This window comes from Apteryx mantelli, chromosome Z (assembly GCF_036417845.1).
Source record: "Apteryx mantelli isolate bAptMan1 chromosome Z, bAptMan1.hap1, whole genome shotgun sequence".
Taxonomy (NCBI): Eukaryota; Metazoa; Chordata; class Aves; order Apterygiformes; family Apterygidae; genus Apteryx; species Apteryx mantelli.
In genome coordinates this window covers 15662531-15690222 of record NC_090020.1, presented here as the reverse complement: position 1 = coordinate 15690222, position 27692 = coordinate 15662531, and the positions used below count along the sequence as shown (strand labels likewise).

Here is a 27692-nt window from a genome sequence, read left to right as displayed (position 1 = left end):
ACCCACTCCTAATTATTTTTTCCCTCTAGGTACCAAAGTTGGTATTTTCAATACTATTGCTGAGGCAATCTCTGCCTTATATGACATTCCCTGGGTACTGTAGGCCTTTCAAGACCCTATTTCCCAAAAGGCCCCCAATAATCTCCCTACTTATTTGTGGAGTTTGGACATTTCTCACACAAATTCCCCTTAACAAGCTGTGAGACCTAGTCATCCTTCATGGCCCTATATGTAACTTTTGTCAGCTACTCACACTGTTATTTGTTACGCTCAGCAATTTTCTCATGTCATGTCCAGTTGCTTTCCATGTCCTGTTCTGTTTGCTTAACCTTAGGCTACAGCCCAGTCAGTGCTCTAGTCATTTGCCTGCAGCCCTAACAGTGATTTTTAGTGCAGGTCTTGTAGGATGAGTCTAAATAGCTTTGTAAGTGTGCTCAGATGCTCAGCCCAGGAGATCAGACTCCAACAGCCTTAGCAGAAGGGCTGTTGCTTGTGCTTTCCCTTTGGGACGAGGAAGTCTGGAGAGGCGTCAGCGGATCCCATGATCAGGAAAGATTGTTGGCCATGTGAGTGCTGCTGGACTGCAACCAAAGCTGTGGTGGCAGCATGAACAGATACAATCAGCTAAAATACATGGAAGTATGAATGATGGATTTTGTAATCCAGAAGATTAAGGCCTTTGGTTTAATATCTCATTGATACATTGAAATTAATGAGTTACTGTTTGATGCAGCAGCTGTTCAATCTCTAAAAATAGAATGCACTTTTAAAAGCAATATTCAAAAGTATCAGCACTATTCAAGATGATGGGAAGGGATGTCTAGCTTTCAGTGCTAGAATTGAGTATGAATGCTACATGTGGAGAAACTGCAGTTTAGCATGTTTGTACAATGATGATGAAACATAAAGTAAACTGAAAACACTTGAAGATATATTAGGAAAAAAACTTACCTAGATTGGTTAGAAATTAGAAGCTAAAATCTCATTCAGCAAAATAAGACAGGCAAGTTAATTAATGTGAGCTGATAAAAGGTATTGAAATATCAGTGGCACCTATTTAGCTAAATTAGTACATGTCTGTGTAGGGCAAAGCCTACTATTTCTGAGGTCTGCTATTCAAGAAAATCTGAATTATTGCAGAGCAGAATTAGCCACTAAAAACTAGGAGGAACCTCATTTATAGTGTGTTAAGTCTCATTTGTGTTTTGAGATAATTTCTTATTCAAACACACACACACACACAAAAAACTTCAAGAGAACTTTTTCACGGTCTTTTACATAAGTGCCCCCATTTCTGAAATCTAATCATTAAACTGGAAAGCAAAAAGCTGCATGCTACATTGCCTCATCTACTTATTTGTGAATTAGACTATTTCTATCCCTGTAGATGTAGTCTCTAAAGATCTGATATGCTTGTTCAAAAGGCATAAGTTTATTCATTTTGCTAATCTCTTCCCTCTTGTGTGGCAATGTTACTTATTTACTCATTTGCACCTCCCTCAGTGCTCATGCTTAAGAGTATGAAGAGCCTATAAGGCTTCCCTCCTGTCAAGCCAACTGTTCTGGGCATTAGGTCTAGCCGAAAATACCTCTTTTAGCAGGCTGAAAGCAATGCTGTTCAGTACGATGGATGATGGTCAGCGCTTGAAGACAATAATGTATGACATCTCTATAAAACTAAAACTTCACTAGATTTTAACTTCTAGCTCATGTCTCAAGCAATTAATTGGTGGGATTTGCAAAGTGTACAGAAATAGTCTTCACAGCTGTCTGACAGGAGAATTTCTTGTCCTCATTATTGTCAAAAGGTTTTTTGTCTATACATCGGGTGGCCTCATTAAGGCCCCAAAGGGACAGCAAGTGAAGTACACAGCAACATTTTGAGGACTATGGCTGCTGGCTTTTTCCTACTTCCATGCAAAAAGTAAGAACTATACACTTTTAAAGCTGTCAGTGACTTCTTTCGAGTCTTTCAAATCCTATGTGGTAAAGCAGAGTTTGTTCCTATAATAACTGAGTAGCAATACCTGAAGTAGTCTTCAGTTCCGAACAGAAAACCAGTATTTGCAGATTGCTCATTCTGCTTCCTCTGGTGGTTTGTTCTATCTCTGGCAGACACCTTTCTGAGGTGTAAAGCAAATACCTAGGCTTATGTGGAATATCCTAGCTCATATGAATAAAGACTCTTAAGGAAAAACTTAGTCATTCTTTTTGCATAGAAAATCAATGTACAAAAGGGTTCACAAACTGAAGGGAAAGGGGTGTTAAGGAGATAAATCTGTAACTGTTCAAATCTTACAGAAGTGTAGGAGGAATGTCTTCTCATTGTTTTATCTGTTTTTCCAAATACACAATCTGCTACTGAACCACCTAGGAGGAATTCCATTGATTTTTTCTTAAAGACGGGACTTACGCAGAGCTGCTAACAGTGCTGAAAAGAGAAAAAAAATTGTCTGAGAAAAAAATTCTAGAGGTGGACAAAGGCCAAGAAAAAGTGGTTTAAACAATCTAAAATTGGTGTTTAAGCACTGTGCAGGTTGAGGGTGTATCCTGATCTGAGGCTTTAAGCTAACAGAGGAAGAAGGGCAATTTGCAGAACTGAGCTGTGATTACACATGTGGTTCTCAGACACTGAGGACTAGGTTGTGGTCTAAGTTGCTGGTTTTAGGCACATACCAGAAAAAATACAGGGCACCTCCATGTGAATGCAAATTCTGGTTTGTTCATCTCCTCCTCTATGGTAATTACCGATTAGCTATTACCAAGCTATTACTATGTGAAGAGAGAATCTTCTCCCCTTTTATTAGAGAGATGCCAGAAAATTTAAGGATACTGAAAAATAAATTTGAGGCACACAAAACTCACAGTTCTTAAGGAAATAGCTTAGTAAGTTAACAGTTGAAGCATGCTGCCTCCCTACACCCCTCAGCATGAAGGGCTGTCAGTTATGCGACTAACCCCACTGCCTTGCTTGTCTTGCTTGGTTGGGACAGTGAGTACCTACTCGCACAGGATGCTGTGGCCTGGGCTTGCCACTTGGTGCACTTGGTTATGTAAATGTTATTTACTATCATAATATATATATAGCTATAGCTATGAGGTGATTTTCTCAAAACTAGATGTATCACATTACACAAGGAGTTTTGTGTGTGTGTGTGTGTGTGTGTATGTGTATGGAGATGTTCTTGTTAGAAGGAGGTAATTTGATCAATCTGATGCTGAATAGCAGAGAGTTGATCCTCTCGTTAAAGAGTGAATAATTTCGATGGCAGTGTTGCTGGGTGGGTTCCTCATTTTATTCACACCCCTCTTTCCAGGCTGCTGCATTGACCATCCCCTTCTCCACAGTGAAGACTTCTTTTGTGTCACTGGCAAAAAAAAAAAAAAAAAAAGATTTTTGTACCTGTAACAATAATGTAGGTGTTAAAGGTTAGTTTATTCCCTCAATGTGGGCTTTAAAAATATATGGACTTTATGTTTGAATCCTTTCATTCTAGAATAAGAAATTGGGCTTCATATTCAGCCCACAGAGTGTTTAATAAGAAATAGCAACTCTCATCACACTTCACTGTGGCAGGAAGAGTCCATCTTACAGGAGATTTGGGTATAGGGATTGCTCATATTGTCTTCCTTGATGCTGAGTGGAAAACTATTATCTGATGTTGGCTAAACAGATGGTACATTTTCCTGTGAATAATTAGTTACCCGGTGTATAGTCTGCAAAGAGTGATAGGAAATCCTTGATACCTGCCTGCTACCTTCCTGCCCAAGGCTTCTGTCTGTGCAGCACACCGCAACAGACTGCAGCAATAGGCAGCTTGCAGGTTAGACAATGTTCAGCACAAATGGTGCTAACCTATTTCAGGACTCCAGTGATTTGGCATATCACTAATAATTAGAGTGAAGAGAGAGGCTTCCTTGCACCACTACTTGAGTAATGTGCATTTGGCATACATAGCTGAGATGGGTAGTCCCTCAGGTTGACTTTTGTGAAGATGGGCTCATGGTACCTCTGCAGTGGGGCCGGAGCCTGGTACGTAACTTCACATTGGGGATGACACATTGTGCCCCTTCTGCCCCTTCAGAGCGTTCTTGAAGGTGGTGATTCCCTACTGAGACCCTCTCAGATCTTATAGTAAAGTAACTGAGTTTTCAATCTTTGATTTTTAGAAACTCTGTAAATCTAGATTTTAACACCACTACAGCAGTGTGCCGTGCTGCTGCGACTATGCTGGCTGACATACTTGCAAATAAGTGCAGTGAATTTTCACTTTAAAACATCTGCCCATAACAAGTGATATGGTTAAGTCTCTGGATATTGATGAATGATGTGTAATGTCATTTCAAGATAACAGGATAAAATAAAACATAGTGAAAAGGAGCTTGATCTTCCAAGCTTCCAAGCTTGAATTTAGTGGCAACTCTATGACAGTTAACCCTGGCTTTCCTGGATAGCACCTGATCGAAAAATTATCTGGCTGCTGCCTGACATGCTATCAATGAACACCTGCTTAGGTTTAAGTGCTTTACTGAATTATAGCCTAAATTGGTTTCGGCAGGCTTGGAATTGGTAGCCTGTCACTGTTGCTTAACAAGCATTTAACAAAGGTGATTAAGGAAATACAAAGTTCTTACGTAGAAGGTACTCAGCCAAGAAATCCTGAAATAAATCCTACAATTATTTTTGTGATATTGCTTGCAAATTTTGCACCTCCATGCCTTGTCCATAGTTCCTACAGATGCACTCAGGTCTATGTATATGTATGTTGGCATCTTGTTGCTCTGTATGCACGTAAGTGTGTGCATAAATCAGATACATCTGTTCTGGAAAGTAAAACACTGAAAAGTTCAACAAGGGTGAAAGAGCTCTGCAGAAAGTCTAATCCTTTGCACACTGAATAGCCTATCAGAGAAAATCTATTGACCAGTCAGAATATTGAGGCCTTATGTTGAATCCTTATTCACTAAATTCTGAAATTACTTCATCTGAAATATTGAACAAAATACATACATATGTACTGATAAGGAGAAAAGTCAAGTGGGGACATCAGTATGATATTAATTATTAAGAAGAATAAAACAGAAAGTGTTAGTTCTTTCTTTTTTTTCTTTTTTCCAAAAAATCACCTCATAAAATTAACAGCAAACAAATAAAGGTTAAATATACTGAACACTTCTTTTGTTGTCATTATGATCATCCTACTACAAGAAGTGGTGGAAGAGTCTATGATGTTAGGATTTAAATAGCCCTGCTAAGAGGGCTAAATAGATATCATGACCCAAAGCATGAAGTTTTACTGTGATTTCCTGTATGAAGGGGAAACTGCTTCCTATCCATACATGGTGCTACATGAGTTCTTAAAGACTTATGGAAACGAAGATTGTTCTGGATTTTTGGACTGGATCTAGCAAAACACACAAGCACATGACTTTAAATGTGTGTCCTACAACTGTTTTCAATGGAATTACTACATTTAAAAAAGAGCCAGAAAATTAGATACCTTATTAGGACTTCTTCCTGAGAGAGAAAAAAACTACTGCCAGGAGCTATAACCAGTAAAAGATGACAATATGAATCCATGTGGGTAGTGCTTGAGTTGGCCATGGTGAATGTTGTTACACTCTTCCATGCAGATTTATAGACTGCTGAATTACTACAACTGATTCTTTCAAATCTGGTACTAGATGAAGGAGCTGACAGATACCCATGCCCCCACTGAATTATCATTGATCTAAACCCCAAATGTGTTGCTTCGAGCTGTGAAAAGAATCTTTCTTTTATAATACATACCATTACCTATTCTTTCCCCTTAGTAGAGCTAGTAGCACGTTGAGAGCAGCGCCTTGCCCACAGGATGATTTCACTACCAAATATGGGCAGGTATTCCCCAAGAATGTTAGGCAACCATTTCTCACTGAATTTCAATGCACTTTGGGTAAGTCTTATACTCTGACTCAAAACATAGATGTGTACTGAACTCTAAGAAGATGATTAGTTTCTATTTGAATTACTGAGATGGTATGCCTTACCTGGGAAATGCACGCTTACTGAAAACTGCAGAATTGGGCATCTCTAAAAAAACCAGCCCAAACACATGGCCTTAAAACAAGATGTTTTGATTATCCTAAATGCCACATATGTTGTTGAAAGCTTTTGTTTGTTTGTTTGCATTTTGTGGGGTGTGCTCATGTACCCTGAGAGACAGGATGCAATTTTCTACAATCTTATCGTTTAGCAAGTGCTTCTGGTTAGAAATTACTCTTGTTTACCTTTCTCAGATTGTTTTCTCTTTTGTTTACTTGTTTTGTTCTCAAATGTTCCTCCTATTAATACATCTTCTGGAACTGCCTGGCCTACTTTAAGCTAAAATAGCCCATGTTGCTACTGCTGTAGCTTTATGCAAGTACCCTCACTAGGAAAGAAAACCTCGTGCCCTGCTGAACTTTCTTGAAATGACAAGCAGGTCATAAATCCGTAAAACCAAAAAGACAGGGGGAAAAACAAATCCTGCCTTCCTTCTGTGCTATTAGTAGGCTTGCTCATGGTGCAAAGTGGGAAAATAGCAGAAAGATGTCAGGGCTATGGCATCCCTCTGGCTCCTCCCACATCCAACCAAGGGCGATAGATGTCAATTCTCTTACAGAGAAAAGTGAAAGAAAAGAGGAAACTGCAGTAATGTGAAACTGCAAATGACAAATGTTTATATCTAGTTTTCAAGCAGTCATTCTTCAGACTAACTTAATGTTGACGGATCTATTGTGCAAGTTTCAGTCTTTGGGTGTGATCAGATGAATGCTTCCCATGGTGTTACACTGCTTAAACAAACAAGAATACCTCTCTCTCTCAAATGAGGCATGTTCAGTGGGCTCTGTCTGTGCTCCTGATCTCTTATAAGGGAAAATGGCTCTGGATACACAAATAAGTTGTCCTCTGCATTGCAGGAGACAAAATTCACACTACTCTGCCACGAGCAGATAACTTTACGCCACTCATCTGCTTGTGTCCCTTGGTCAATGTGCCTAGTGACACATGTTAGTGAGACATGAACAGCCTAGGGTTTGATTTTGATTTAATGTTTCTGGTGACCTCGGGCAAGTCACCTCACTGTCCTGTACCACCACACTCCCTGATTGTGAAGTGAGGGGATAATGCATTATCCAGAAATGCTTTTGTAGCTAGCTGCCTTGGCAACTGAGGAATAAAACTACATCACCCCACATATAAGAAATTTGTTAGCTTTAGATGTGCTTTAGCTTGTGGATGCTATTTTTTAATTTTTACAGATTGGCAGGAGGACTTCACACACTAGCGGGAAACTGTGATTCTGTGCTCATTTTCAGTAGAATAACTACTGGGTGATCTTTTCTTTGGCCTGCTATTAGGAATTTGGCTCGTGTATAAATGGTTGGGATGGTACTGCCATTTTGCTTACAATAACACGTCTGTGACTTGGAGGCAAACCTGAGGTTAATGCAAAGTAAGCACAAACAGTAATATCCCCACTGAGCTTGTAAGTGATAGTTTGTAGGGAAAAGGCTATGTCAGGTGCCATTAATTCAGACTGGTGCAGCAGCTTCAGTACAATAAGAGTAAGGGCTGGTTCTGTGTGTGCTGGGCACACTTGTGCTGCTATATTTTTAATATGCCTCCACAAAAATTTGCAGAGGGTTTTGGTTGGTAGTTCTGCCTGGTACCCTGTGTGTGCGATGTAAGGCATGCTGGCTATGCTGGGGACCGGGATATAGGTCCTAGGTCCCACCCTCCGTGCCACTGGTGCACTGCATGCTCGGGGCTGCAAGAGTCAGCTAACCGAGGGTCTCTGGGGTTCGGGAGTGCTGACACCATTGTGGGTCACTCAGATCTCATCCTGCTGTGTGTTTGCTCCCTGGCTCCACTCTTTTTCTTTTCTTTTTCTTTTTCTTTTTTTTTTTTTTTTTTGGGGGGGGGGTGAGCTGCGGGAGTCCAGTCTGTGGCGGTGACAGATAAAACATTGGAGCTATACGTTCACAACAGCTGGGTCTGGGGGAGGAACAGCGGAAGGGAGAAAGCCGGAGACCAGGTCCAGGCTTTGGCTGGCAACCGGCGAATTTCAGCGCGGAGGGAGGCGGAAATTTCGGCGGCGGGGGGTGGGGGGGGAGCAGGCAGAGCCCCGGGGCAGGCGGCTGCGGCACCGAGGCCAGCCCGGGGCTCGCCGGGGGCACGGCAGCGCCGGGATGCCTCGGGGGGAGCCTCAGGGGGGCCCGGGGGACGGGGGGGTCCTTCCCCCTGCCCTGCCCTGCCGCCGCCGCCTCTCCCAGCCGGCCCCTTTCCCCTCCCTCTGCTCCGCAGCCGGGGAGGGGGAGGTGGGTCCTGACACCCGGGGCCGGCGCACGGGAAGGCAGAGGAGGAGAGGCGGGTGATGGGGAAGGAGCGGCGCCAGTTATCCTCCTGGCATCATTAAAAAATAAAAAGGGGGGGGGGAAGTGAAAGAAAAAGAAGAAGAAGAAGAAGGAGAAGACGCCGCCGCCGGCCCCCCGCCGGCGCTCCGCGGGAGGGCGGACCACGATGCGCGGCTCGGGGGCGCAGCCCGCCCGCGCGCAGGGACGCCGCGGAGCCGCGCCGCGGGGTGAGAGCCGCGCCGGCGGCGTGGGGGGCTCCGCGGGGCGGTGCGCGGGCGCGCAGGGCCGGCAGCGCGGCCGGGAGCCGGGACCACGCGGCTGCTCCCCTCCCTTCTGCTCCCCACCTCACGCGAGCCGCAGTGGGTTTTAGATACGGGAGCTCACAGGTTTTCCTCCTGCACCTTTAACACGCGCGCGGATGCGGCCAGATCCGCGCCGAGGCAGCGCCCGCGGCGCCTGGCACAAGTAAGGTGAGCTCCGCGGGGCCGGCGTGCTCGTCCCCGCGTGGGAAATGGAGGGAGCGGTGTCGCGCACACTTGGAGCGGCGGGTGTGCACGGGGGAGCGTCACGGGAGCTCCGCTACTGCCCTGATTTTTTTTTAAGATCCACTTTTTCAGGAGGTCATTGGGCTATCCCTTGCCCCTCCTTTGGCGCTGTGGACATGTCCTTTTCATGTGGAAACCTTCCCCTCTGACAGGGGGGTCCGTCTTTGCTGTCTCTTCTGCTGACCTAAATGGAGCTGTGCTGGCTGACACCTAGCTAGTGTCTTGTCTCGGGGTCTCATGCAAACCAAATACCCTTCCCTCTCCCCAGCTTACTGCTACTGTAACCTGCTGCTATGGTCTTACTACGTTTGCTGCAAAATTTGTGCATTATCTTCTCCGTGAGAGTGGGGACAGAACTGAGATTCCTGTCATCAGCCCACAGAGAGATAGTTGTAAATGAAGGCAGACACCATGTTTCTGTTACTATACTTCCCAAGCCTGCTCTTCTCTCATATTCTCTTGCAGAGCTACAGAGTTGCTTGTTTGGTACTTTGGAATAAAACTGCATGCTGCAGCAGTGCATTATGGATAAACTACATGCAGGAGAAAGGCACTTCAGAACAGAGATGTAAAAATCTCCCTAAATGCAATGTTCATATCAGCACTGGATGTTTTGAGAGCCCCAGTCCTAAATCTTTGCGTATCTAGAACACCTGGGGGCTGCAATAAGGGAAGACAGCAGGCTTTTTCATCAGTTGCCGTTTAAAGCTTCAGCCTATCTGTAGTGAGATGGGATTTACTAGCTGACTTCTGAGGTTATACAGTAGTTCTCTTGGATGCTCTGGGTGAGTACTTTTGAAATACAGAGTTAAGAGTAACAGTACTGTGGTCCTGCACATAACATGATCCTCACTGGCACGCTGGGAGAGGGTGCCTGAAGACGCATGGGACAGAGCAGAGACCTCCTACTACAAATGAGATGGGTATGGTGAGGAAAAAAAGGGGTTTATGGCTCTGCACTCAGATTTCTGCCCATGTATCTGCCTGGGAACAAGCAACTAGGGCTGTTTCCTGTACTTTAATTGGGAAAGAAGGTCTCTGGAGGAATTATTCCAGAAAGGGTTACCTCTGAGGCACAGAGACTGCTCTGTGTGACTGCCCTCAACCTCTGAATTTAAAGATCCAGGTTAGTCTGAGGTCGTCTGTGTCTGTGGGCTCTTTTATAAAATCATTTCTTTCTTTTTTTTTTTTCTATTTCTAGAAATAGCAAAGGGTAACTCCCTGAAAGCCCGTAGCGTCTTTGCTGCATTTGTCCATAGATAAGCTTGAATGTACTGTACAGAAGGAGAACCTAATTTGGAGGCTTGACACAGGGAAGGATAAAGGATAAATTTACATCAGCTGATGATCTGTCAAGTACCGGGAGCTATGACAACAGATCATTACAACCTCCCCATATTTACTTATTTTCTTCTTCTATTTTTCAACTTTCATTACAGCTATCATGTGGCATATTTCAATGGCAGCTTCTGCCCAAACTGGGTGAAAAAAACATGATGCTAGAAAACATGTTAAATCCACATTTTTTTAAAAGCATGATGTTCAATGCCTTTTCTTCTTTGGTGATGGATGTGCTTTTTTTTTTTTTTTCCCCTCAAAATAGGTTGGCTTACTGGGCAAAACTATGTTAGTTGTTATTGTTCTTCTTGAAACAGGCTAATAAACACTAAACACCATACTTGTTCTTTAACATTAGTTAGATATCAGAGGAGGGAAAGAGCAGGTAGGGAACTATATCCTTAATTCCTCAGGTAAGACATGCAATAACATCAGCTTAGTTACGGAATCTTTCTCTGAGTCTGTTGTAGCAATTGGACATATTTTACTTGAATTGAGAAACTTCAGTAGCAGAGGAAGGAGAGATTTGAATTTGCAATTGTGTCATAGTTGCCTGTGTTTTTTTTATATATTGCTCCTTAATTTTCTTAGGCAGCTTTGATAACAATGAAAGACTCCCTTTTTTTCTTTCCTTGACTCACTCTTCCTTCCCTCTTTGTTCAACAGTAGGGGTCTGGATGCACTTAGTTTTTTTGGGGGGGGCAGGCGGAGGGGAGGGGAGGGGAGGGGGGGGAGGAGGTTGAAATTGAAAAAGATTTCCATAATTTTTACTTCATTAAATGGTATGTTGAAGTGATTAACCCACTTTCTAGTGCTCTGGGTTTTTTTCTTCTTAAGACATTTGTGGCTGGAGAAACTATTATAGTTCAACTGATAATAAAACAGCATGGAGGAAACATATATTTGCATTTGTGTTCTACAGGATATTGATAATATTGCTTTGGCTGGGACCTTATTGTGGAATTGTCCCTTAACATAAAATTGGGTCCTCAAGGTATGCAAATTTATCTAGTGGCAAATAGCTACATATCATTAATGCTTACAAGCAACATTTTTTATCCACTAGTGCTGGCCTACCAAAGGTACTCTGGCATTTTACTCATAATGTTTGAAGTTACCCCATGACTAACTTTTTCACTGGGTGTCTTGCCTGTAAAGGACTTGAACTTCCTGAATGGAATTTTAGCTAAAAAGACACAGCTCACCCAAATATGATATATTTTAACTTTTTAAAAATGTTAGAAAATGTAAACCACATTTAAAAACCTGTGGAGGATAAAGTTCATATTGTTCTTTCTGTGAAATTGCTCTTTCTGCTGAAATCAATTGTGCCTTCTAGTTCTGCGTGACTGAGATCGGCGTGATTATTTCTTAGGAAGTGAGGGCACTACTACCTCCAGTAGTTTAAATCTTTAAGCCTTGGCTTGGTTTTTAGTCTGTTCTTTCCCAGATGAAAATCCTATGTAAATTAATCTGATTCAGGTCAAATTTTGCCCTGTTAACTTAGTTGGTAGCCAGGAGCTTAGATCTCCATAATTTACTGAATGGTGTTCATTATGTGTCTAACTGTGATCTATGATCCTCTGTGCTTTGAATTTTCAAATTCTGGAGGAAATCCAATATTTTCAGATAGCCTGGCCCAATGTTGTAGTGTGTTTTGTAGATTTACCCCTGAAATCTTCACAGGTCATGTTTTTATGGGCCCTGGAGTGAAGGGTTTTTTTATCTGGTCACAGATGGAAGAGACTGGGTGAAAACACCTAATCTGCAAACCCTGCTCTTCTCTCAGGAACATCCAAAGCTCTTGGGGTCTTTAATAGCTAAATATTTTGATGGGACATGATCATAAGGATAAAGACTAATGTGTTCCTTGCTACTAGTGTGTGAAACTGGTGCTACGACTTGCTTACATATCCTTCACTCTTACATGTCTAGGTATTGTTTGCTGGTTTTGCATATCAGTGTGGAACTTGCTCTTCATTGGTGCTTTTCAAAAAAACTTGCTCAGTAGTAGCTGAGATAGCAGTTGTGAGTGGTGTTGTTTGCATTACACAGGTACTGATTTTCAAGATCTCATGCTTTTGTTAAAGTTGTGTTAGTGTCAATGCCTATTGGATGATGTAAACAAGGTTTGAAAAATTGAGATTAGAAAATCACTAGCTATTTTGAGGGACCATTGGTTGAGTTGTCAGATATGAAGTTGATGTTCACCCATTTTCCCCTTTTTTGGGTAGCATGAACCTGGCGGATTGACAGGGCAGTGTACAACAGTGTCTTCGTGTTGTCACCAGTTAGACCTGCTTTCAGTTAGTAACTTCATGGCTCTCCCTCTTGCCTTGCCTCTCTTACATTGAATGTCTCAAGCTTACCCCTTCCTAAATTGAGAATGTAGTTATAGGCCTCTTAGCTTGTGTTTGTTTCCCTTAATTATCTGTAACAGTAATGTGGGGAGTAACATAGTCCTGTGGGGAATGGTGGAGTAGACTGATCGGTATCTCTGTTTTCTTACATAACTTTATTTCTAATAAGCAAATGTCTCATATTCTGTCCAGCCTTTTGAAATACCAGGTAGCTTTCTTTAGCCTAGTGGGTTCCTGTCTTTTGTGTTTAAAAGCATAGATCTTTGCCGGTGCCATCTCTAGGGCATCCTATTACAGTGCCCAACTTCTCATGTGCAACAGCCATCCTTCTGATGATATTTAACATCATACATGAGTGACTGAGTATATAATTAATTGGGAAGAGGTGGCCACAAGGAGGGCAGTGGGGACAAAATGGGCCGATAAGTGTAAGACAGAGTTTTGATCACTTTTTCTGAAAGCTTAATGCTTCATTATTCTCATATCTTAACCAGCCCTAAAACTGGTTTCAAGGCAGATCCACATGCACAAATGTGCTAATCATTGATTTAACATGGGCTCTAGGGATCTAAGGCCAGAAGGAATGCAAAGTCATGTCATTCATTGCTAACTAACAGAAATGTATCTGCAAGATAGAGGTTTAAAGTCACTTATGGACTTGAACATTCTTTGCCTTTAGAATAAGGTTTCTTCTTTTCTTTTTTTAAAGGTGTCACTTTTATTCAGGACAAGACAGGGTGGCTAGATTACCATGCATTCTCTGTTCTTTTTAGCCAGTTGCTTAAATAACCTTTAAGATACAGCCTTGACTCTTTTGATGTCTGTTTTTTCTTTGTTGGTGTAGGGCTAATTCTTTGCTCAGAAAAGTATCCTGTGGAGGAGCAATATGTATGACACTTAAGGTTAATGGCTTTTATTACTGATCACAAAGAGACTTTGTAGAATTCATGGAGTTCAAATGGCAAATATCTATGAGACACTGACACCCAAGTTTACTATTATGAATTCAGGAGGCAGCACTCATTTTAAAATTGAAGTTGAATTCTGCACAATTACAAAAATGAACTTCATTCTCCCCTAAGCTTCTCAGAGAGTTGAATTTGTATGAGTCTCATGCAATATGTCTGAATCTCACACCTAATGTCTCCTGCGTACAGTTTCACCGAAGCAGACTTGAATGCCTGCTTGGAGTTTGTTGGGGCTAATGGGTTTCTAGAGAAGCTTAGGATTTCACCCTCTTGGAGTAGCTGTCCTGTTCAGTAACTTGAATGGGAGCATGAGATTTCCATGTCAGTTTTCATAGATGTTTCTTGTGCTTCCTTTTATTGTTTTGCTGAGGCACCAGCGAGTTCAGAATCCTGCTTCACCATCCATCAGTTTGAATCAATCAAAAGAAGAGGAGGAGGACAAAAAAATCCAACTTTGATGGAAACATACATACTGCAAAAGGCAGTTGTATCACATTTATATTCTGCTGCATGCTTCTCTCACCCACGCTTGTAAAATATTCACTGAAAACAAGATGAAGTACATTTGATTTCCACACATAAAATAACTTACTGTATTTGCTGAGTAATTACTTGTAGCTCTTCTACAGTAACTGATTTTTCTACTTATTCTAGTGCTCCTTCTGCTTTCATTGTGCATGGGGTGTTAACAAGGAAAGAATTGAAAAGAAAGTCAGTTTTCATTGGCTATTTGTTTTTAAACTGACTGAAACATTCAACAAGAAGCTGGGCAAATATAATTTCATAAAGCACAGTTGGGATTTAGGGAGAATCCTGTGAGAACCATTCAAGGGGAGAAAGAATAGTACTGGAAGGGTGAAGGGTTAATGTAAGAGTATGTCTTTTCTTCCCTGCAACACCTAAATCATGCTCCTTTGTGCTAGAAGCTTGCTTGTTATACCAGTGAAACACATTCAGTAACTTGTGAGAATAATGCAACATTGATGGCAATACTGTATTTGGATAAACACAGTCGGAAGGACTGTTTACACAATCTATTGCAGGAATCTTGGCCTCTCGCAGAGCAAACCTGCTGCACAGACTTATTCTCTCCTAGGCTACAACTCTTTCCTAGCCGTCAGACTGGCCTTGGGCCTGCTTATAAAATGCCATGCCAACTTCAGCAAGCAGAAATGTCCAAGTGAGAGAGGACAGTCTGCAAAATGCAGGATTTTGAGAGTTTGTCCTAATAGGATGCAAAGTGCCCCAAAGTTTCATTTGTTTTTTGTCAAGGATCACCTCCCCAGGCTGCTCTGAGCTCTGCTGTGCTCCTGGTAAAGAGGTACTGTGGGAAGGAGTCTTTACCAGTCAAAGCGCTGGAAACGCTGCAGACGGAGCAAGGAAAATGCATACATGTGTTGAACAAGAGTTGTTTACACATCTTTTTAGTGTGATTTCAGGGATTTGCCCAATAGCTCAAAATCTTTAATAGGCTGAAGAAGTGTTGACTCTAACCTACCGGGCTGAATGTGGAACAGATTTAAGGAACTGAGTAAGAAAAACGAATTGACCCTGGATCGTCTTTGCAGTTGGGGTAGTTTGGGATTTGAGTTGCCAGTAGAAAGGAGTCCACCTTGTGAAATATATGGCGATAGCTGGTATGTTTCTTAACAGCAGGCAAGGTCTCCAATGGTATGTTTCTGCCATGAGGCTGAGTCAAGGGAGTTTCAGGTCTCCCTTATGCAAATGTAAGCCATAAACTGATGAAGGTTTCACAGCCTTGCATCACTCAGGCAAATTAATCTCTGTTATCTTAAGAATACAGTGTATGCTATTTGGAGAGACATGAGGAGATATATCACAATTTACCTGCCCCTAATGGCTTTCATGATTGACAATGTCCTTCAGTAAATAAAATACCAGTGAAGTAAAATACTGTTCAAGAAATGCACAGCTTCCCAAGGCTTTCACTGAGATGCTACTGCTTGCTTACTGCATTGGCCTGTATACTCCAAATACAGACACTTGAGGCAGACAAAAAGTGTTTTCCTACCTCTGTGATTGCACAGGGCTCTGTGCAGATGAGCATCAGACAGAGGGCTGCTCTTTGTAGCAGCCTGCATTACTGGGAAAACTGGAGATAGGTGGCAAGTTGTGTACTGCAGCCATGTTGCTATTGTGGGACTGCCAAAAAAAAAAAAAAGAGAAAATTCATTGGTACATCTAAATTGCAAGCACTGCTATAGCCCTGAATAGAGAGAGGCCATCATTTATATGAGGTTGTCAAATACAGTACATCTGCTTCTGCTGTCACGCATGCCCTGTACATGAAGCCAGTGACCCATGGATTTGAGAAACAACTTGGAAATTTTCAGATGTCTTATGTTAGATAGGGACAGAAGCAACTGAAAGGAAAGAGAAAGAGAGGTCTTGTGATAATCAACCTGAGCTTTATTCAGAAGCTGTAATGACAGTGTGGAGATAGCGTAAGACCACATTAATCTATCCTGCCATCCTGTCCTAGGGGAGATGTAATTTACATCAGCAAAACAGCACCTGGCCCAACTGCAGTCTGTCACTGAGTTCAGCTCACTTAGAGGATATTGAATCTGGACTATATAGGACTTGCATCAGCTAACAGATTATGCAAGGCAATTGCAGAACATAACTAATTCACAGGTGTTCTGCAAGGAAAATAGCGTATGTGCTACAAGAAAATAACTTTTGAGAGAAGCTGTTCAAGGACTGTGTGCCAACCATTTATTTGTATGATTGGTATGAGAAAGGACTGTGTGTCAATCATTGACTTGTATGATTTATTTAAAAGTGGAGGAAATTTTGTCTAGAATTGGCTGGTTTGTGATTTTGTTTCTCTTATACAGGCAGTTTCCATAGCAAAATAAAATAAAATTATAGAATGTAGAGAGTTCTGCCAAAAATTGTTCAGAACTGAAAAGTTTTGGTCCAAAATATTGAGGAAAAATATTATACATAGAAAAAAAAACATTTGATGGAGGGCTGGATTTTTGGAGAGTTTGTTTTGTTTTGACTTAAGATTACAAACATAAAATGAAACACAGTTTTGAGCTGGTGGGAGTGATTTCTTCTGCATTAGTTTTTTTATGATTTCTCTGTCTACTGCTTGTGAGAGTTTTTCTATTTTTCAATATGCTATTCTAGTTTCTCAAATTTGACAGAGAAGATCCTACTTTTCACTTTCTAGACTAAGAGAGGGGATATGGTGCTTGAAATTACAAAAAGAGATCAAGGATCCATGAAAGTCTTATGACTCTATTAATTCTGTTTGTATTCGTGTTTATGTTCATTATTTGGATGCCTATAGGGATTCTCTTGAGTTTGTGGTTTTATGACTGAAATAAAAGGAAAGATAAGGGAGCAGGGAACTGCGGAGAAAATTGTTTTGGGTTGACTAAAACCAAAAGCTGTTTTTTGTGCTAAGATGGAAGAAATGCAGTATCATTTCAGATAGAATAAAATACTTTCTTCATTTGTGCCATTGTTTTATCTTTTTTACAGCGTGCAGTTTCTTTTCAAAAAAAAAAACAACTTTTCTTTATCATGAGTTAAAATTTGAACTTAAATATTGGAGTTGTTGACTGACAGCATGTCCCCAAGTCCCTTCACTGAGCTGTCTTTTAGCTTCACTGACCTCCTCTTTGGATTCACTAGTTCTCTTAAGAGAAAGGAAAGTGTGCAGCTGGTATTCAACAGAGTAGCAGTGGTATGAATAGGATGCATTACATTTATTTAATATTACTTGAGATTCCACAGGAAGCGTAGACATTTGTCCCCTATGGAAAAGGGAACACCAAAGACAGAATCTCCTCCTGCAGTGTTACAGCTCTTGAACTGAAAAAGTAAGACACTTCTTTTTTCACCTGTAACACCTTGTTCCCTAGGCACGATATCAGTGTTCATTTCTGATCGCCACAAGAGTCATTAATAAGCTATTTGCAGGAAGACATATTAATGTCAGGCTAAACCAAGAGTAATAGGAAAAGGCCCTGGCTGGAATAGGAAAAAGAAGTATATAGCATTGACCCTGTTATGTTTCTGTTGGCTTTGTTCTTTAAACATGAATATATAGGTCAAGGAAATGGTAAATGAGCTTCCTGACATTTTACCTATATTGATAGATCTGCATTTACTGGCATGACAGTTTGTATTTTCCAGACTGATACAATGATCTGCAATTAGTATGCGGTTGTCTGTCCAATCTAATGCTCGAGTCTTTGGAATCAACACCACTATGATCCTTAAAGAATAAACAAAGCTCTTATGGGACCAACTAATCCATTTCTAGCAGGATCTCATCCTCTAATCTCTTTCAGTCCAGCAGCCCTACAAACACTCTGTGGTCACCCAGAAAAAATAACACACACACATGCACGCACACTCACACAGAAAGGAATTTGTTTATTATCAAATAATTGGTGCTCTGTTTTCTGTTTCAAGTTAGACAAAGTTAACTTAGGGACGGATGTTAGTACCATTCCTGGTAGTTTGGAGTCCGGACAGAAGTCTGAGTATTTTGTTCCTTCAGCACAGGACTTTGAAATCTGTGTCATTAATCATGTCCAGGATACTGTCATGGCATAGATCAACATTATCTTAACTTACATTGTTGAACTGGGCTTTAGCAGATATTTGCTTTGGAAGTACTTAAGCTAAGTGAGGGAGCTGCTGGTCTCTGCACTCTTGGCAGTGTCCGAATGCCTTGTCTGAAGGCAGGTCCACAATATCAGTGCCCTCTTAGGATAGCCTCTCTCTTTGCTCTCTGGCTGATTCAGCATTACAAAGAAAGATCCACAGCCAACAGGGAGAATATGCAGCTTTTCTTAGGAGAATATTGTGATGATGATAATGATGATAGCTGGTGACAGATAGCTGTTGTGGACTCCAGTTCAGCATTATCAAGAAGGAAACTTCTGACTAAATTTGCTGTTTGCTTAGTAAGTATTTTCAGAAGTTATTTTTGTATGTTAAGAATAGCTACTTGACTAGTATTTTAGGACAGACTTTTTTGTGTAGGTCATCCATTGCTTACCAGAATGCATCTTACTTAACATACGAGTCTGTCTTCCTCAATCATGCCTTCCTGGAAAACTGATGTCTTCATAATATTTTCTTAAATCATTAATGTTGGCGTCCTTTTATAACAATAAGGCTTCATTTTTCTTCAGAAGTTTTCCTCCCCTACCTTCATTTATACTATTGAGACTGTTTCTGCTGCTGTCAGAGACTTCGTCTGATGGATGTGTCTCACAGTCCTTAAAGATGGCTTAATCTGGTCCTAAGTTATTCATGGCATTCTTGGGCACATAACTCAGTGAAATGGCTTCACAGATCTGAAACCCATGCAGCAGAGAGTTCAAGGCAGTTGATGCTTGTTTGCATTCTTCCTTTTATTCAGTAGGAAAATATACTTGTAAGTGTGAGTGACGCTAGTTTTAAAGGTAGGATGACCTTGAAAATGGCAATTTCCAAAATCAGTAAAATCATTCTGTTCCAAAGAACAGAATGATTTGGTGACTAGAGGTTGCTTCTCATTATTCTTTCACTATGTGTATGTCTGACTCCTAAATTCCTCCTTAGACCAAGAAGTAGAATTTACCCTCATTTAGAGGGCTAGCAACACGGTTTTTCAACTTTAAATTACATTAGACAGGTCTCATCCTGAATGTCACCAGTTTATGGAGAGCAGATTTTGATTTAATGTAAAATCAGACAGTGATTTAATGTATAATGGTTAAAAAAAATCTTACTGTATTGTGGAATGATAGGAAACAATCATTTAAAAAATGCCATCCCCCTTCCTTGCTATTCAAGATAGGGAGAGATAACCACAGCAAAATACTAAGAATTGCTGCCTGTAGAATTGCATCTAGCTCTTATGATCTTCAGCAGAATCCCGTCAATGGTGCAGGTAATAAATAAGAAAAATAAGATGAGAAAAGTATTTATCTCTATTATAAACTATTCAACAAGGGAAACAGAAAGGCAGGAATAAAATCTGTACCATTTTATGAAGGAGAGGTGAATGAACCAGACAGCAAATGGTATGTTAATTAGAGCAGAGAGAACATAGTGTGCGTCCCAAGCAAAGCACAGGTCCCATAACAAACCACAGGACAGAAGAGCACATTGCATGATTTTGCATCCTGACCCTTGGTGAAGAGGTGGTGTCAGTACCCCCAGTGGGTTTTGATCAGCATGGAAGGGCTGCCTGGGCAGAGAGGGAGAAGGTGTGACAGGATACCAGGACACTGAGGCATCTTAGGTGTCTGACTGAGGCATTTGCTTTCTGTGGCATGTGTTTCATCCCTTGCCGGCTTCCCCCATCTGCCTGTAATAGAACAAAGCCATTTGGTCCCCAGTGTGTGCTCTTGCCTTGAAGTCCGATGTGTGAGCAGCTGTCTCAGAGCTTCATCTTCATCTCCTTCAGCTAGACAGGAAGCAAGGCAGCGTATCTCCTTGTCTGTCCTCCTTCATCCTCAATGGCATATCATATACTCTGTCTTCACAATGTGTTACGCCATAACTGCAAGCCTTTTCTGTTTTATGTGACTAGTTTGGTGTCACTCTGTGAGTATCCAACTGTTTTGGTTTTTGTGTATTTGTATGTATTCCATGGCATGGTCTTTCACAGTCTGGCTGGCAAAAGTCAGGTCATTTTCAGGTTTGTTCCCAGCTTGGCTACTGAAGGAGTCTGCAGCTCTCCAATCTTGTCGGGATGTCCATTTGGCCTTTCTTAAGTTACTGGTCATCCTTTCCTGTTTTTGTTTCTTACAGTTTTGATTTGCTCTATTTGTGATAGAGACAACAGGAGGAAGCTGAGGCTGCATGAGTTACTGCATCGTGTTAGGAAAGTAAATTGGGATCACATGCAAAAATCAGTTAAGGCATGCTTGGTAGTAATTGCATTATTGGGTTTGTTTTATGTCTTAATAGTCTCAGTGAGAGACTAGTAATTTCAATCAAATCACTAATGATCCAAGGTTGGTACTTTTTAAAACAATTAGGTTTAAAGCCTTCAAACAATTCTTCTTCTGGAAGGCCTTCCTGATGAATTGTGGAGTTGGGAAGGTAACTGAAATATCTCAGTTTAGGTGAGAACTGAAGATGAGAATTAGATGAGAATTAGAAGCTAATTTTCAGAAATTCTCTCACCCTGTGCTTTAATGTAGCAGAAGCCGTTCATGGCCCTGTTTTGTCGGTTTGCTGTAAACAATAGCCAAACAGTCAAGCAGTGACAGCTTGCAAACAAATGCTGAGGCTCTGGAAGGGTGTAGCTGTTACGCTGGAAGTCATGCAACATGCATCACACGTAATGCATGCACAGTGTACCAATGTAGTACAACTGTGAGTTACTGCAGATATAGCTGGACTTTGGCTGAGAGAGCAGAAGGCTGGTGATATGATAAAAAATGAAATGGAGGGGAAGAAGGAAGGAATTGAAATGGTGCAAATGATAGTGGTTCTGTGAGCATAAGGAGTCCAGGCTGAAAAGTGTTATGTGAATGAGACGTGGTCTACACTGCAGTCCCATTTTCTTTATATCTTCCAGGTGAAGCAGAAGCCAGGGTCACCCCACTTGGCCCTGGGGTTTGTGCTCATGCATATGTGAATACAGAACAACTTCACATCACCTGACCAGTAGCAGCTGTAGCAGCAGGATTAAGGCCATGCAGTTTCTTGCTAGTGTGTCTACAGCCTTCTTAGCTCTCCTCTCCTCTACTTATGCACTGGCAACATGCACCTAGTATGACCTCCTGTGCAATATGGTCAGGGAGTTTCATTTGCTGGTCTTTTAAACATTATGCAAGTCTTGTCTCAGAAACATCATCTAAAAAAGCATTTAAGGTTGTCAGGTATCTTCCAGAGAAGCCTATGTTCCTTTCCCCTCTCCTTCCACCTGTACATGAATGTACCGCTTAGAGTACTAATCCTTTGATGATAGCTTACTTTGTTGCAGCCAGTGGAATTATACAAGTTTACAGCAGAGGTCGACTTGTGTCATGTGAAAGGTGAAATATAATCTGTGCAGGTAGCATAAATCTTACACAATATACAGCCTTAAGTGGATTGAGTGGGGTGAAATTAAACCAAAAGAATAATGCATGTGCTTTTCTCTTTTCTCTGTCATTTCTTGTTTGCTCAGGGTGAGTAGTGTATTCACTATATACATGTATTCAACCTCTTTTTAATTGCTGTATTACTTTAAATGTTTTCATTTTTGAGAAATCTTCATTCTTCTAATGAAGGCGCAACTCCCATCTTGGTCATTATTACACCTGTAACAGTGAAATAGAAACAAAAAATAAACTGACTTGTGTAGGTGTCTACATTTCAAGTTGAATGCCAGAACTTTTGATGTCAGCTCTTTCAGTTTTGGAGAAGCTGAACTCCAAGAGATTTCTCCTCCCCTTTCCTTTATTGTTGTGGTGTTTCTCACAGAATTTGTCAAATATCCAGTTTTCACAAATTTAATGGCAAAATTTCTACTGAATGGGATTAAGGTTTGACCCAGTATATGCAGGTACTGTAATTGCCCCAGAACATAAGCTTTATCTTACTTTGCATAAATACAGCTAACAGCTAGATAAATAAATGGAACATTTCACTTAGATTTCAAGTGCTTTTTTTGGGGGGGGGGGCAGTTTCACAATATAGCTCTTGTGTTTGTTTATAAGCATTTATGCTATACACATTGATATACAATGAACAGCATTTAAGACATCCCTCTACATGCCGAATGTGTAAGTGCCTCGCTGTTTTGACTCAGCTCTCAGAATATACTCATCTATTTTTCCCGTCAGCTTCTGCTCTTTGTTTCGCTAGCTTTGTCTCTTGGTCTCAGAACCTAATGGAAAGACAATCAAGCCAGATTAGCTTCTCTGACACAAAAAGAGTCCTGGCGCTTGCTCAAACATTTTGTTTTACACTGAAGAGCTTCTAACACTGGAAGACTTCTTCAGACAGTTTCACTGCTTGGTGATTTGGGCAGAAAGCAAATGGAGGGGATATAAACAAGCTTGACATAAGTGGAGAGGATGCAAACTCTGATGCATTTAGGTCATGAATGTTTACCTGTCTGTCTAGGGATTAGGAAGGAGCCATAGGCAAGTTTCTTACCTTGCAGATGGCAACCTCCCTCTGAGCACCTGGAGGCTGCCACTGTCAGGCAGGATACTGAGCATGATACATGACTGCTCTCATTCCTTCATACCGATCCCGGTATCCATGGCTGGAAGCACAGCTTATCTGCTGCTGAGTGGATACAGATCAGGTGTCTGAGCTACTAAAATTTCCAATAACTCTGCCTAATAAGTGTCATCCTGAAGAGAGTACCTGTGAAGGTCAGCTATAATGGAGTCTTTCTGAGCTTAAAGAAACCAGGACTTTGAGACAGGTCGCTATAAATGATATGTTTCAGCTAGATACAGACATAAAGGGGGAGACTTATGAAAAACGTTAAAATGCTTTAAATGGGAGCAGCGGGCATGTAATGGAGAGAAAATCAGTCTAGGAAGGGTGTTTTTTGTATGCCTCTGACCATAACAGGCTTCTGTAATCCCAAAATGTTCACACAGTGTAAGGAAAATTGGCCTAGAAATGAAAAGGACTACATTAAAATGTTAGTCTCACTCAGCTACCCACTTATTACTATTATAGTTTAATGGAATTTGCTAATAAGATATGCCAATTACAGATGTTTTCTCTCTAAAAAAATGTATAAAAAGGAAAGGTTTCTAAGGAAAATTGCTTTCTTTTTTATTCAAAAGCAGCTATAGTCCTTTTTATAGTAGTTTTGTTAAATAGGTTTTGAGGAAAGGAAAATGACCATTGTCAAAAAAAAAAAAAAAAGTCAAGTCTAGTATTTCTTTAATACATGGATTTTTAAAACAAATAGGGTACCTTCTGGGTGTGATGAAAAGAAAGAAAGAGTGATATTTTGAATTTTTAGTAAAAATTTTGTAATTACTTGAAATTTGATCACATGCTGTATTTTACTCCTTTCTCTGCTAGATTTGCCCTAACACAAGGGTGTGTTCACAACTAGCAGATTTCCTTTTTTATCATGTCTGTTATATTAGTGGATATAGTTGTCATACTGTTATTCACATGAACAAATACTTAAAGTGGAAGTATTAACCAGTGGCAGTTAAATTGCTTCTCCTTTCAAAGGCCTGTGATCTTTGGATAAAAGGTGGGAGAATATCCTGACGCTCAATCTTTCTTATCATCTGTGCTATTCTGTGCGATAAATTTTTCTTTGTATACCTGAATTCCTGCTCTTTGACCTTTCTCCTGCAGCCCAGTGAGGCTTAGCTCTGTGAATGTTGTTTTCTGCTGCCGATCAAGATCCATCTGCTACAACTGCAGCCACATTCAAGTCTGGTTGGATACACAAGGCCATGCTCTGCTGACACTAGCATCAATGTAATCTATTTGAAGGCTTGCAGAGAAGAGCAGAACTTAGCCCTTTGCATTCTCTAAAGGATTTCGCTCATCTGTGCCACTAAATTTGTTTTGTCTTTGTGGCAGCCTCACTCCGCCCCTCTCACTACTCTTACGTTCTACCCTTTTACTTTGACTCCCTCTGAAAACTCCTCAAAGCTAATCTTTTCTGCCCTCCTACCTTCACAATACAAATTTATTTGCCTTGTCCTCCCTTTAGGCTGACAGGAAAGGTAACATCCACAACATATCTGCAGACAGGCACTTACACTGTGGAAATGTAAATATTTCACCAGAGGCACAGTGACCCTACATCTATAGGAGTCAGATGAATCAAGGTCTGGATGCCTTTGTCTTCCTTAAGCCCAAAATAGGAAAGTGCCACCAGTGATGGCTGTTTTGGTGATGTGTTGCTATCTGTGCTCTCTGTGAAGAGCTGCCTGGAGAATAGTCGTGCCTTTTGACCCTGTTCGTCACCGTTAAAAACAATTCACAAGAAATACTATTGCAGCCAGCCAGCAACTGAGAGGTGAAAGTATTTTTTTTTAGAAATGTCAGTATTTCAGGGAGGCAAAGCTTCTCAGTTCCCATTTCTGTTAATTTCCATGTGTGCAGGTATGTTGCGTGTGCAGCAAAGAGCAGGATTGACCTTTATGGGTGTTTCCTGCTTCTCCCTCTGACCGTGATTTTAGCGTGCTCTTTTCCTCTTTGATCACAGTCTAGACAAAAGCCTCGTAAGAGACACAGCGATTCTGCTTCACCTCAGCCTCAAACTAGCTACCTCAGGGGGAAGCAGCAGTTTACAGTAATAGCAGAAGGCTCAAAATGAGGAGAATTACTGAGTATTCACCCTGCTTCTTGGGTGTTTGGGTGGTTTATAGCATCCTCCAGAACTACTCATGCTTGGCTCAGATACGCTAGTGGTAGCGGAAGCGGTTGAGGTGGCTGATGCAGGGACAGCCTGCAATAGCTGTGCCTGGTTGTGTGGCTCTCCTCTGACCCTCATGCCCCTCAAGCACCATGTCAAGACAAGAGAGCTTGAGCATGAGGATCAGTACAGTTAAATTTCCCAGGACAGACACGGGGCACTGCCCTACCCTGATGAAAAACATATGGTTGAATTTTACAAATGACCTTTGTCTGGCACTTCTGCTGCGCTGAATATCCACATAGGACAGTGGTGGGAGCATTTGCATGGGAGGTGAGAGAGCCAAGCTGAAATGTCTTCTCCTGACACTGCCTTGAATACAGGCTCCTTCAAGTAAAGGCTGCATTGCAATACATGCTCTGAGGTAGGAACAGAGAGCAGCCATAGCTGCAAAATCCCTTCACAGCTCCCCTGCTGGCTGTGGTGTGCTCTGAGGTCTCTGGACCTTACTAGTCAGTCAGGAGAACATTTAGTTTGAAAACACTGCTTAAAGCAGCCCCAGCTCTAGAGCAGTTTTGGATACACCTGCCGGAGGTACAGAGTTGTTTGTAGGAACAGGAGCCCATGGGACTCAGTCACAGCTGGGCAGAAGTTTTGAAGCTGTCAAAGTCATGAATCAGACTCCAGAGAGAAAACTGGAGTCTGTGAGAATATGGAGAATGCAGACACCAGTCACCGACTGGAGACTTTTTGTTGCATGCTCTATCATTGTTCAAGCAATTGGCAGCAGGGGAAAGCTGCACTTGCAGGTCATCAGAAGGCCATTTCTGGCCAGCTTTCTTGTTTGGCAGTGGTGGCAGCACTGGATTTTAGAGACCAGTGTTTGGCTTACCATTCAACACAAACTAGACTCTCTTGGACCCTTGAAGTCTAACATGTTATGCTTATTTAACGTAAACATTTATTCAGTTTTGGCAACATTCATAACTGGAATTGCTTTGCAAGCTAGCAAATAGAAAAGCAGGTAGTTTTCTGCATCTGTGATGAAAAGGAAGTGTAGCTAATTTTGTTCCTTGGCCATGACAGGAAGTTTTCAGTTAATAGGTAGAAGGGCAAATCTCAGTCAGGAATAAAGACCTGGCTTCACTGGGGTGCTGCCAGTTTAAACCAGTGGAGAGTACAGCCCTAAGGATCCAGGAGCAGTGCTTGATCTAACAGGTTTGTGAAGAAAAAGGAAGTGGATGTGGTAATTTTTTGGTGGGATGGGGTGAGGGGGGTTGTGAAGAGGGCTTATGGCATGAGCTGAATTACTTACTATCCACTTTCTCCTCAGTCTCCAAGGGATAACTGCTTGATTTAATCAGGTCTTTTAAATAGCTGGTTTGTTGCATGAAGTTGTTCATCTGACTAATTATTTTACAAGTGTTATGTTTTCTGAGCAAAACAGAGATATGCTATGTAGGGCTGACTTTTAAGTATGCAAAGAATAATAAAATCTTGTACCTGAATATAACCTTTGAGTGTCATTTAGAAGTGTGCTTGTCAGCAGATTTGCACTGACTGCTGCACATCCAGCCATATCCTATAGCACACAGAGTAAGGGAATGATGTGGTTTCAACTAAAACTGTTGTTTATTGCTGATTGAATGGCCAGTCTGTAAGACTGACTGGCAAGAGGTTAGAGAAAAGCTCCCATTCAATGTTCAATATAAGTTTTAACACTAGGTGAAGCCTACTGATGTAGATTTTACTGGTGTAAAGAAGATATGCTAAGAAAACACAGCGGGGAAAAAAGCAAGGATTCAGTCCAGTTAGGTTTTCAGTGATATAAATTAGACCACTGACTTGTACATAATGTGATATGGTGTCAATTTGTTATTGGGGCCCAAACTTTGGTACAGTTTCAGAAAACGCTCATTGGTTCCTTCATTCATGTGGACACCTGAGAGTGGTAGTATGCACTCAGTCTATTTTTTCCACTCAGTTTTAATAAGAATTTCATTTCTGAGATTCAGTACCTTGCTCACTGTCGTCTTGTCCTCTCTGTCCTTGTAAGCATCCACCAGACTCGTCTGATCCACTGAACTGCCTTATTCTTTGGTCCAGCTGTGTTATAGTGTCTGTACTGAAGCTCTGCTGCTGAAATATGTTTTAGATAGGCTGGATCAGGGTTTCTTCTTGCTCCCAGCAGGGTTGAATTTTATCCACATTATGTATTTTGCCATATGTTTGGGATGAAATATATTACATTTTTAAGAGTCATAGCATGTCAGGTTAATCTTCTGATGCCTAGCACAGGTGAATTCCCACTGGCTTCTATGTACCTGCTGTGAGTCTTGACTGCATGGATTTATCAAAACCAAACACAAAAATATATATAAACAGCAGGACACTTTTTTCCCTGCTGTTATTTCCTTTAACTTCTTGTATCGTTTTTCCTGTCTAAAACCTTATTTAAGGAACTCCCTAAGGCTATATTCTTAGCAACAAAGGAATTGGGACATGCAGAAAAATAAAATTACAAGCTCTTCTAACTTGCATAGTATAGGTTGTGTTTCCTGTTCCAGTTGTGTCCAGATAGACCTGTGATACTGTAGGCCAGTTAGGTAGTTCAGTAAAGCAGAAAGCTGCTCCTTGCACTGCCCTTCTGTGCCTTCGCGCCCTACTTGGCTTGGGTGGATAAAATGGAAATCTCAGGGGATGGTATCCTATAGCTAACTGAGGGGAAGAAAGGAGAGATTTTGGGGTCCAGTTTTTTTCCTGTAACTCTAGA

General features: G+C 41.3%; 1 protein-coding gene across 1 annotated transcript in view; it reads left to right on the top strand.

The window, feature by feature from the left end:
* The first annotated feature begins 8424 nt into the window (after positions 1 to 8424).
* Positions 8425 to 27692, top strand: part of PLPPR1 (phospholipid phosphatase related 1) — a 139074-nt gene continuing 119806 nt past the window's right edge. The window contains exon 1 of the mRNA XM_067315511.1: positions 8425 to 8606. The gene's annotated coding sequence lies outside the window, so the exon portion shown is untranslated. The remainder of the gene's footprint in view (positions 8607 to 27692) is intronic.